The sequence below is a fragment of the Dipodomys ordii genome, unplaced genomic scaffold, assembly GCF_000151885.1.
Source record: "Dipodomys ordii isolate 6190 unplaced genomic scaffold, Dord_2.0 Scaffold3, whole genome shotgun sequence".
Taxonomy (NCBI): domain Eukaryota; kingdom Metazoa; phylum Chordata; class Mammalia; order Rodentia; family Heteromyidae; genus Dipodomys; species Dipodomys ordii.
Window position 1 is genome coordinate 32,609,342 of NW_012267219.1, and position 12,206 is coordinate 32,621,547.

At 39.3% G+C, this 12,206-nt stretch overlaps 1 protein-coding gene across 8 annotated transcripts in view; it reads left to right on the plus strand.

Moving 5' to 3' along the window:
• The first annotated feature begins 808 nt into the window (after positions 1-808).
• Scyl2 (SCY1-like 2 (S. cerevisiae)) overlaps positions 809-12,206 on the plus strand; it is a 45,600-nt gene continuing 34,202 nt past the window's right edge. For 2 of the 8 annotated variants that reach the window (XM_013022275.1, XM_013022220.1), the window contains exons 1-3: positions 1,078-1,146; positions 2,705-2,842; positions 9,915-10,067. The gene's annotated coding sequence lies outside the window, so the exon portion shown is untranslated. Of the gene's footprint in view, positions 1,032-1,077; positions 1,147-1,309; positions 1,417-2,704; positions 2,843-9,914; positions 10,068-12,206 lie in introns of those variants that run through there. The other 6 variants (XM_013022227.1, XM_013022235.1, XM_013022262.1 and 3 more) reach the window with 6 other exon arrangements.

The window sequence follows — 12,206 nt, forward strand, 5'->3', positions numbered from 1 at the left end:
AATAAAAATCCATTACTGTCAAATTCTTTTTGTTAATGTCCGTCTGTCAGTCCCCAAGTATTGCGGGCAGAGCAGAGGGCAGTGTGCATGCAGGCAGAGGCTAGCCGGAAGTGTGCCAAGACTGAGGAGAGGGGTTACCTGATGGGATTGTGGGGGGAGTGGGGGACTGAGCCGGTCAGCGCAGGACAACTTACCTAACTTTCATTAAAGAAGTAAGAGCTAATCACTTCTTGTGTCTCGAAATGTAGCACAGTAAACAGCCAAGTCTGGGACTGAGTAGAAATGCAGAATATTCGACGGTAGTCTGCATTAGACTAAGCTCTCTAGGTGATAAGTATGCATATTAACACTTGAGGAGCACAGCTTTCCTGGCCCCTTCTGGGGAACTTTATGGAAGCACCCTCGGAAAAGGCCCAGCGTGGGCTCTTCAGGCCTGGCTCCAGAAAGATCCAGTGGCCTGAGAAGAGGGCGGGGTTTTTAGAGCCCGGAAGAACGAAGTCCAATCACCCGCCAGTCACCTGTTGCTCTACCTTTATTACACATCCGGCTAGGACCTATAGGGCTATGTCTTCCTTTTCTTGCAAAAGTCATCTCTAGAGCTCATAAAACGCGACCCCCTCTTCTCAGGGCTCGGAAGCTCGTTCTGGCCGCAAAAAGGAAACCGCGGAAAGGGACCGCTGTAAGCTCAAGTTTTGGCTCCTCCCCTGGCTCCGTAGCCCCGCCCCGCCGCCTCTCGGAGGCGGAGGGAAGTCTAGGCCCCGCCCTTCCGATACAGCAGGAAGTGACGTCATGCGAGGGCCGGCAGGTCTTTGGCTCTTTCCCCTTCGGTATTCTTCCTCCCTAGTCCCTTCCCTTCCTTGCCCTGTTCCTCCTCCCGTCCCAGCCTGGGCGGCTACGCGGGCGGCCGAGGCCATGGAGTGAGCGGACGGTGGCGGCCAGGTGTGGGGAGGCCCGAGCAAGCGCAGTCCGGTGGCATCTAGGGGGCGGGGGAGGAGCCCCAGCACCGCCCCTCCAGGGACGAGCACCGGGAGGTGAGTGACGGACCGCGGGCTCCCGCCACCTCCCGCGGCGCCGGCGCCGGCGCGGTCGTGGTCGTTTGGCTCCTGTGGCCGGTGACGGGAGAATGGGGAATGACCCGCGCGCAGGGTAGGCCTGCCAGAACCACCGGGGCTGGCGACTGTTGCCTGGTGACCGGGCTGCGGACTGGGCGGGACGCTGGGCGTCCGTGAGACGCTGGGCCGGAGGAACGGCTAGCTCGAGAGAGCCAAGAGGCCCGAGTTCCCCAGAGAGGCCTTGGGGCGACCACGGACCTGGGTCATCTGCCGAGGGAGAGCTCCCGCGTCGTCCGGGAGCTCAGGTTTCTGCGGTGGAGATCTTGATATTCTTTTGGGAAATTGGACACTGCCTCAGGACTGGGTGAGACAGCTCCTGTCCGTTCTGAGGTCTGGCTTTGGTAACTAAAGTCACGGACCAGGGCCCTGCCCTCCCTGCGTCCTTCTCCGACTGTAGCTATAGTTCTCCAAGGGAAGGTTATTGTATGTGTGTGTGTATGTGTGTGTGTGAGGTGGGTGGGGCAGGTGTTTTGTTAAGGCTGAAATCTCCATCAATGTACTCCTTGGTTTTCTAAATGACAGAAAAAGGATGAAGCTTAGACCGATAAAGCTTGCAAACACTGTGATCATATATACCTGTGACCAGAATTAAGGACACCAATGTTATCAAATCTACCTAACAGGTTTGATGAGACCCCACACTGAAGTGACTTAAACGTACTGTGCCATAAGGGACCCAGTTGTAGGTTGCCAACTAGATTTTTTTTCTTTTTTTTGTATATCAAATCCAGGAATTGTTTGTGTGATGATACTTTAAAGAACTGTATACTTGAGTAAGGTTTCTAAATAACGTGTCTCAGATGTGAAAAACTTAATAAGTAAAAATGTTCTAAACTAGCCAGTCATAAAACTTGATGTTGAAAGTCAGGTGCTTGAAGATTCTTTTTGGACTTTGCAAGCCCCCTCCCCCCCCCCCAGGCTGCTTGAGAAGAAGGGATTGTGTAAAGGAATGAAACAAGTAGAGCCTTTATTCTTTTCAGGTCTGCTTTTGCACAAATGCAGAAACTTACTTTTTTTTGTCTCTAAGATTCATAACAGTCAAACACAGTAAAACTGTAGTTCTATATAATGGAACATTGCTTTACAAACTCTATAGTTGGAAATAATTCATTTACTTGAAATTCATGATCTACCGTGTTGTATTTCCATTGATTTCTATGGAAATTGAGATTTGACACTTCTCATGTCACATAGTTTCTCAGGTCTCTATTGATTTGCTACATTAATTACAACAGTTTAATCTTCATCTTTAACTAGTCTAGTTCCAACCATCATCACTTATCTGGACTGCTTTATTTGCCCCCTGATTGTGGTCTACCTGTGGTTCTTTCAGTAGTTTTCCACTCTAGATGCAGTGTCTTTTTCATAATATGGATCTAATCACGTCTCCATATTTAAATCCTTCAGTGGCTTCTCGTTGGTTTTAAGTTGGACTGAAATCCTTAACATGCCCTATAAGGCTATGCCTTGTGGTTTTCTGTTTGCCCTTTCAACTCTAGAATCCTTTCTGAATTTTTTTTCTTCCCTGGTTTATCTTTCTGTTCTTCAGTTGAATGGCTTTTGAAAATGCTCCTCCTTTTCTTTTCATTCAGTTAATGTTTGTCATACAATTCACTTCAGAGAAGATTTTTCCTGACCAAGATAGATTTTCCTGTTTCAAGATACTATTGCAGGGTTGCCATGTTTATTATACTTAAATTAACGAGATGTTCTTCATATCTGGAAACTGTGTAAGTACCTAAAGAAATGTTTATTAAATGAATGTGCTGGCATTGTATTAGCCATTGCACATATACTTTAATCTTTAATCATCACAGCAATCACCTGAGATCTGGATGGCTTTCCACCTTATAGATTAGAAATTATGTAAGGGGGGCTAGATGGTGATAACAGCCCAAGTAAGTATTAGAATTGTCATTTGAACTGAGGTTTCCTTGACACCCAAGATTATACATACTTCTCATGCATTGCTGCACATCAGAATCAACTACAAATGCCTTTAGTGTTCATTTATAAATTCTGATTCCAAAAGTTTGAGATATACATTAATATCTATATGATTTAACAAATTACATAGGTTATTTAAATGTCCACAAGCATTGGAGAACATTTGTCTTAGACAATGTCTGCTCAGTTTATTTGCACACATTGTGGTTATATTGTGTTTCATATTTCATACTTCAAGAACTGTAGACTTAATGACCTTAATGAGCATTTAGTGTAATTTCCTACTGAATTATTCCTTTGTTCATCTCCAGCTGAAGGGGCTGAATAGCAAGAATCTACTACTCTATTAGTTTTCCTTTTTAAAAAAATAACAGTATTTCAACACTCTTAACTTTTTTTTTTGCCAGTCCTGGGGCTTGAACTCAGGGCCTGGGCACTGTCCCTGAGCTGCTTTTGCTCAAGGCTAGCACTCTATCCCTTGAGCCAGAGCACCACTTCTGGCTTTTTTTGTGTATGTGGTACTGAGGAATCAAACCCAGAGCTTCATGCATGCTAGGCAAGCACTCTACCACTAATCCACATTCCCAGCCCTGATTAACTTCTTAGAGAAAGTATAGCTTACTAATTATATAGGCTGCAATTATATAGGATGCCTTTAAAAAAAACTTGGATGCATGGTGGGATGGGGTGAAGGGGTGGCTCAAGTGAAGCACAAGCCTGAAGTTTAATCCCCAGAATCTCCAAAACAACAACCACCTCTCCCCCCTCACAAATAACAGCTTTGGATTGAATGTCTCCTGAACTCATATTTTTGTTGAAGTTTTTAAGATTTTTATTTATTTACTTTTTTTGGTGGTGCTAGGATTGAACTTAGGGCTTTATGCATGCATGGGCAAGTGCTTTCTACCATTGGATCACACTTCAAGCTCTCAAATTAACTAATTGATATTAAAACAAGTGTTGCTTTATAAATTCTCATGTTGCTTTAAATTTTGCATTGTACAGTGGTGTTAAATTTGCCAGTATCACTGCTGAATATTTTGTTTGTTATTCCAACTGAACTTAGCATGCTGATTTTTTATCTTTAGTAAGTGTTCAGTAACGTGTATATGAATGTATAAGTCATTATACAAAGCTAAATCTCTAGGTTTTTTTTTTTTAATTAGCCTTGTCTTCTGTAAGCTCTTTTTGCTCTACTGATAATAGTTAGATACTTTCTGTAGCCATACAGATAATGATTGTATTGAGTGGGTATAATCTTTGTTCTGAAGATTAAACTAGAATTCTGTTTAGGCCAAAAAAATAATTTAAACCATTTATTCAAAACATTTTCTTGCCGGGTGCTGGTGGTTTATGACTGTAATCCTACCTACTCAGGAGGCTGAGTGAGGTATGAGGATTGTGGTTCAAAGCCAGCTCTGGTATGAAAGTCTGTGAGACTCTTATCTCCAAGTAACCACCAAAAAACCATAATCTGAGTGCTCCTATAGAAGAAATATGTATTTCAAGACTGTATTTCTACATTCTTTCAATGTAAATAGATAAACACTGCTTGTGGGAGTGTGGGTACAACATTTTTGTCCCAAATTTATTTTATTTTATTTTATTTTTGTCAGTTGTGCGTCTGGAACTCAGGGCCCTGATGCTGTCCTTGAGATTTTTCGCTTGCTCAAGGCCAGGGCTCTACCACTTTGAATCATAGCCCTACTTGTGGTTTTCTGGTTAATTGGAAATAAGAGTCTCTTACCTTAATTGGAGATAAGACTTCCCTGCTTAGGTTGACTTTGAACTATGATCCTTAGCTTTCAGTCTCCTGAGTAGCTAGAATTACAGGCATGAGCCAATGGTGCTCCAAATTTTAAGAAGGATTCTATTAAAAGTATATAATATGCAAAAGTATTTTTTACTTAGAATTACAGAATTTCACTTTATGAATACTTAAGTACCAATGATTGTATAAGTGGTATTCTATTTCAGGCATTTATTGAAAGAAATATCAGACCCTTATTCCTATTTAAAGGATGAAACAGACTTTAGAGCTTATTCTGTATTTTAATGTTTTCAGTAGTCAGTGTGTGTTTTGTGCCTATTGATAGTCTATTATTCTTTGTAGGTACCATGAGACTGAAAATCATTAAATATAATTTCATTGTCAGATGTAATTAAAGTAGCATTTTTTATGCTGCAATATTTTCAACAAAGATACAGGCAAATTCTACTTTTTTTTTTTTTTTCCCAATTGTGGGGCTTGTTGAACTTAGGGCCTAGGCACTGACTATGAGTTTTTTGTTTTTGTTTTTTTTTCCTCAAGGCTACCACTCTACCACTTTCAGCCACAGCTCTACTTATGGTTTTTAGGTGGCTAATTGGAGGTCATAGTTTCATGACCTTTCCTGCCTAGGCTGGCTTTGAACCACCATCTTAGACCTCAGCCTCCTGAGTAGTTAGGATTACAGGTGAGAGCCACCAGTGCCCCTAGCTAATTCTATTTTTAAGTATTCTTGAAGTTGTATTATTAGGAAATTCAAGAATTTTTTTAGCTTAAATGTAATTTTTCTATTGTGTTCCTCCTCTAGAGTTCATGAGCAGGCATAACTAAAAAGAATTACCAGTTTCTTTTAGCTACCTGCCAGCAACATCTTGCACCACTTTCTGCAAAGTGCATATCAATTCTAGTGTTAGAACAGATTGACCTACTGATCCTACTCAAGGCCAGATGATTGCTGAGTGCAAGATGGTAGAGTGATACAATATTGGGGTATTAATGAGATTATCTTAAATCTTATTTAGGCTGTGTTTTAAGAGATGAAGGTAGTTGAATTTCTAGGAAGTATACAAGAAGAACTGGCTTTCATGAATAAGCAATTCTGTCCTTTATAACTCATTATTGGGTGGGGAGAGCTCATTTTTATCTTCATTAGTAAATATTTGTAAAGCTGTCATTTTAAGAAAGTGTTTGAACTCCAGGTTTCTTACATGTCAAATGACTATTTAATTAATTAATTAATTAATTTTTTTTGCTGGTCGAGGGGCCTGAATTCTGGGCCTGGGCACTGTCCCTCAGCTCTTCAGCTCAAGGCTAGTGCTCTACCTCTTAAGCCACAGCTCCACTTCTGGCTTTTTCTGCTTATGTGGTGCTGAGGAATTGAACCCAGGACCTCATGCATGCAAGACAAACACTCTACCACTGAGCCACCTTCCTAGCCCCTCAAATGACTATTGCTAATAATTTTGCGTCTCAGGACCCTACCTTTATAGGCTCATTGACATTATTCTGTCTTTGGCCCTCTGTTACTTTTATCTGAGTGTCCTCAGATGACCTTTGCAAGGGCATAGTCTTTCTTTCTTTTGCCAGTCTCAGGGCTTGAACTTAGGGCCTGGCACTGCCCCTGAGCTGCTTTTGCTCAAGGGTAGCAATCTACCACTTGAGCCACAGTGCCACTTCCCACTTTTTCTGTGTATGTGGTACTGAGGAATGGAACCCAGACTTCATACATGCTAGGCAAGCACTCTACCACTAAGCTACATTCCCAGCCTGCAAGGGCATAGTCTTTCTATATTGATTCATGGTGCCAGATTTTGTGTGTGTGTGTGTGTGTGTACTGATCCTGGGGCTTGAACTCAGGGCCTGAGTGCTGGCCCTGAGCTGTTTTTGCTCAAGGCTAGTGCTCTACCATTTGAACCATAACTCTACTCCCCCCCAACCCCAGCCTTTTTGTAGTTTAATGGAGATAATAGTCTCACAGACTTTTGTGCTTGGTCTGGCTTTAAACTGCAATCCTCAGATCTTAGCCTCCTGAGTAGCTAGAATCACAGCCATGAGTAGACAGTGCCCTGCTTGTGGGGCTAGATTTTTACTGTAAGTGTAGACATTTTCCCCCCCTAAGTTTTAGGCCTTTGTATTAAAAAAATACTTTATAGCTCCATATAATTGTTATTTGGGAAATTCAGATGTTGATTATCTAAAATTGAATTATTTCTCCCACAAAATAGTTATCTTCTACATATTCTGCCTTGGTGTAAAGTGTTTCATCTCCACTCCGACTCTGAAATTGGAAATAGGAGAGGTAAATTCCTTGCTGTGTCTCTTTCATTTGGTCACCACTGAGTTTTTTATTTTTTTATTTTTATTTTTTGTCGGTCGTGGGGCTTGAACTCTGGGCCTGGGCACTGTCCCTCAGCTCTTCAGTTCAAGGCGAGCGCTCTACCACTTGAGCTACAGCGCCACTTCCGGTTTTCTGGTGGTTTATTGGAGATAGGAGTCTCACGGTCTCTCCTGCCCGGGCTGGCTTTGAACCGCGATCCTCACATCTCAGCCTCCTGAGTAGCTAGGATTACAGGCGTGAGCCACCAGCGCCCGGCTGAGTTTTTTAGTTTTAACTCATACTTGTTTCTTTTTGTGTTTTCATACTTTTTTTCTTATTCTCCTTCACTGATACTTCAATTCAACCTTTAAAGAATTTGTTTCAAATGAGAAGTATAACATAAAATTGTTTAAATAATAGGCAATATCATAAGTATAATTGTGATAGCATGTTACTAAGCATATTACAATTGTATATTTTAATATATTTCTATTTTAACACTTTATAACTACAGTTATAAATATGATTATGTAATTATGCAATAGATATCCAGGCACCTTTCAAGCATCCCCTTTACCAACCACTTCTTCCCTATCTTCCATGTCTGTATTTCCAGGTGTCCTTTCTTTTATTTTGTTGCTTTGTTTATACTCTGTAAATAGTATATAGTATCCCTAAAGTATGTATTACGTTCGCTTCAATATTGCTGTATTCCCTCCTGCCATCCCTAGGACATCTTTTACTCTACTCAATGGAGTGATAAGTCATCTATTCATGTCTTAAACCCTCTGAGATTCTCATAGCTTGATTTCTTATTAATTTTTCTTGGTAATCTGTTTTTATAGACTCCTTTGCCATATTTATTCTTTTCCTTTAGCTTTTGTCTAAAATTGGTTCTAGTTTACTTTGTGTTTTTACTCTTATATTTGTCCCATTCTCTGGTTCACTCCTACTCTTTGTTTTTGAGACATGATCTTTGTAGTGCAGGTAGCCTCTGACTCGCGATCCTTCTGCCTCAGCCTTCTGAGGCATCTGGATTTACAGGTGTGTGCCACCATGCCCAACTTTAGAAAACACTTTTTTGTTCCTCTTTTTTATCCTATAACACTTTGTGCATATATATTCTTTAGTTTTTTTAAATCATTCTGTAGGCTAATACTGTGGTTGCTTTATTTATCTGTCTCTTCCTCTCTTAATGGTAGATTCCTTATAGTTTATTTTCCTTTACTTCCTAACTTATTACACTGTCAGGTACGTAGGGTGTAGTCAATAAAACTTAAGTTACCAGATTAGCTTCCATGTCTGTTCCCACCTTATGCAGTGCTAACTCTGTTTAGGTGATGGATTGGCACCTCAAATTTGCCTATTGACTCTCAAAACTATACACTCTTTAATTAATAAAGGTCTTTGTCATTTCTAGAGCATATTATGATCTTTTTTCTCTTCATATCTTGGCAAATGGTAATAATCCTTTCTGTTACATTCCTCTTATATTTTTTCTGTTATATTTCCTTTTATATTTTTTTGCCTTCTTGCAAAACTTATTTTTCAGCTCATAATATTTCTGTAGGATGATACATTCATGTTTTTTTAATGATGGAATTCTTTCAGTCTGAGTGCTATTGGACTTATTCCCTGAAGAACAGACATGTTTCCATTTTCATCTATAATACTAATTTATAAGGAGGTGAATGACATGTAATATAGTTAGGTAGAGTTATAGGAATTCCTCAGGGCTTGAGTTCTATCTCTGAGCCTCTCTCTGCTCAAGCACTCTACCACTTGAGCCACAGCAACGCTTCAGGCTTTTTTGTGTGTGTGTGTATGTGGTACTGAGGAATAGAACCCATGGCTTCATACACATGCTAGGCAAGCACTCTACCACTAAGCCATATCCCTGGCCCCTTTAAATTATCTTTCAGTAATTACATGAAGAGATTTCAATTCAACATGTCAATGTATGACAATTCATCTTAATCAGTGTCACTCTTTCCATTGTTCATGGTTCTCTCTTACCTCTCCCAGCTCCACCTATCTCCTCAAGTTACCTGGTTCCATTTATATATATGTGCAGCAAATATTATGATTGTATTTGCCTCTCTCCATTCATCTGTCCCTCTTTCCCCCTCCCCAACAACACATGTTCCAGCTTCCCAGTATTCATTTTGTTAAACTGTAAGTTAGTTGTTCATAGGAGTTATACCATTGTAATCCTCCCCTGCTTATACCGTACTTTAGTCAATTTATCTGTGTGCATATATATATATATATATATATCTGTATATGATCCTGTATATATAGGTTTATAATTTAAATCTAATTTCCATATCTGAGAGAAAACATGCACCCTTTGCCTCTGAGTCTAACTTATTTAACATAATTTTCCAAGTCCATTTCCCTGCATATGACATAATTCATCCTGAGGGATGAGTAAAATTCCACCATATATATGTATGCATATATATTTGTGTGTATACATGTATATATAAATATGCATTTGTGTGCATGAATGTACAAATGCCTCATTTTCTGATGCACTTATCCATTTTGGGGCATCTGGGCATTTCCCTAACTAAGCTATGGTGAATAGTGCTGCATCAGTGAACATGGGCATGTAAGTGCCTTTATTTATCCTGATTTGTCATCTTTGTGATAAATGTCTGTGAGTGTTATTGCTGCATCCTAAGGTAGTTCTTTGTTTAGTATTTTGAGGAATGAAATTGGTTTTAAATAAGATTTTCTCTCTTTACTTCCCTATCAAAATCAACAGCAGTTATCTATGGAGAGCAACTTGCCATAGCAAATAAATATTTTCATAATTCCAAGAACAATATTCCGTAGCTGCTTGCAAAAAAATCAGCATTTAATTTAAAAAGGAGAGTGCATCAATTTCTACATATACTTTAAATCCTTCATTAAAAAGGTAGGTAATATTTGTGTAAATATAATTAATGGAGAAAACAGTACAGACCAGTGTTTTTCTCTAGTGGTCTTGAAATACTTTCACTCTTGTATCACAAAATAATTTTGAAAAACAGTACACCCTTTGCATGTTTTTATGTTGATAACATCTGAAATTTCTTTTAGAAGCTTAAATAGTTGCAAAGGATCTTAATTTTAGGTTGCTATATATTGTTATTTTGTGTTGTTTTATCAAAACCTCGGGGTATGTTTATCAGTTGAAATATATGTTATCACAAATATACATCACCTGTGTGTGTATGTCACTGAGTTTGAACCCAGACCCTCTGACATGGTAAGCCACCACTCCAGGATTAAACATTTTAATAGAGTTGTAAATAGGCTATAGTTAAATCTTTTTAAAATCTAATTTGACAATCCCTGCCTTTTGATTAAAATTTTAAATCATTTACACTTAGTGTAATTATTGATGCAGTTGGTTTTAAGTCAGTCCTCTTGCTCTTTTCTATTTGCCATGTTAGTCTTTTGTTCCTCCTTTTTTCCTAATTTATATATTCTGTTTATTTTAGGATCCCAAATTTTTACAATTTAGTTTAGAATTCCATTTTATCACTACTATTATATCTTTATTATTTTAGTATTTAGCTTGTGGTTTAGAGTTTCTTTGTTGTTGTTTTGTTTTGTTTTGTTTTTGCCAATCCTGGGGCTTGAACTCTAGTCCTGGGTGCTGTCCCTAAGCTTCTTTTGCTTTACCGCTTGAGCCATAGTGCTACTTCCAATCTTTATGAGTAGTTTATTAGAAATAATCTCATAGAGTTTCCAGTCCCACCTGGCTTTAAAACACAATCCTCATATCTGAGCCTCCTGATTAGGATTACATACATGAGCTACCTGTACCCAGCTGGGGTTTTTTTTGGTCCTGAGGCTTGAACTCTGGGTTTGGGTGCTGTCCCTGCACTCTTCAGCTCAAGGCTAGTGCCACATCGCCACTTCTGATTTTCTAGTGGTTTATTGAAGATAAGAGTGTCACGGACTTTCCTGCCTGGGCTGGCTTTGAACCATGATCCTCAGATCTCACCTTCCTGAGTAGCTAGGATTACAGGTGTGAGCCACTGGTGCCTGGCTATGTGTTTTTTTTTTTTAATATTCTATTATCATATATCAGTTGTACAAAGTATATATTACTCTGATGTTTCCACTCAAGTATACAGTGTATTCCAAGCAGTCTCAACCTCTCTTCTCTACTTCCTAAAACAATTTCAGTGGGTTTCATAGTTCTCCTACAAGCACATTTTGTACTTCAATTATACACAGACTCATTCATCCTCCCTGCTAGACTAAAAACCTTCTAGTAGATATAATCCGATTACCAACTGAGCCTGCCTCTTTCCTGGCCCCTCCAAATCCCTATTGATCTACAACTTCTTTTTTTCTTTCTTGTTTAAAAAAATTATCTTTTAGATGTAAAAAGGAGTTGCCTAAACAAAGCAGTTTATGAATACAATGTATCTTAATGTCACTCCTTTCAATATTAAGTTTATAAACTAATCTAGTTTCTATATAGAGGGAAAAACATGCATCTTTTGTCTCTCTGGGCCTGAGTGCACCTAGCATAACATAATATTTTCCAGATCTTTCCATTTCTTTACAAATGATGCAGTATCTTTCTAATGGATGAATAAAATTCAATTGTGTATATATACCATATTTTCTTGATCGATTTATCCACTGAGGGGCATCTAGACTGATTCTATGTCTTGGTTATGGTGAATAGTGCTGCAGTAAACATGGTTGTGCAGATAGCTTTATCCTGGTTTGTAATCTTCTGGGTAAATGTCCTGGAGTAGAATTTCTGGATCATAGGGTAGTTATATGTTTAATTTTGTGAGGAACTTTCACACTATTTCCAGAGTGGTTGAACACTTTTACATTCCTACTAACAGTGCATTAGGGTTCCCTTTTGGCCATATCCTTGCCAGCATATGTTACTGTTTACTTGATAATGGCCATTCTAACACTGGTGTGGAATCTGGCTGGAATCAGCTTCGAACCATGATCCTCAAATCTCAGCCCTCTACATAGCTAGAATTACAGGTGTGAGACATGGTTCCCGGCCCCATTTAAATCTTAATATTTATTC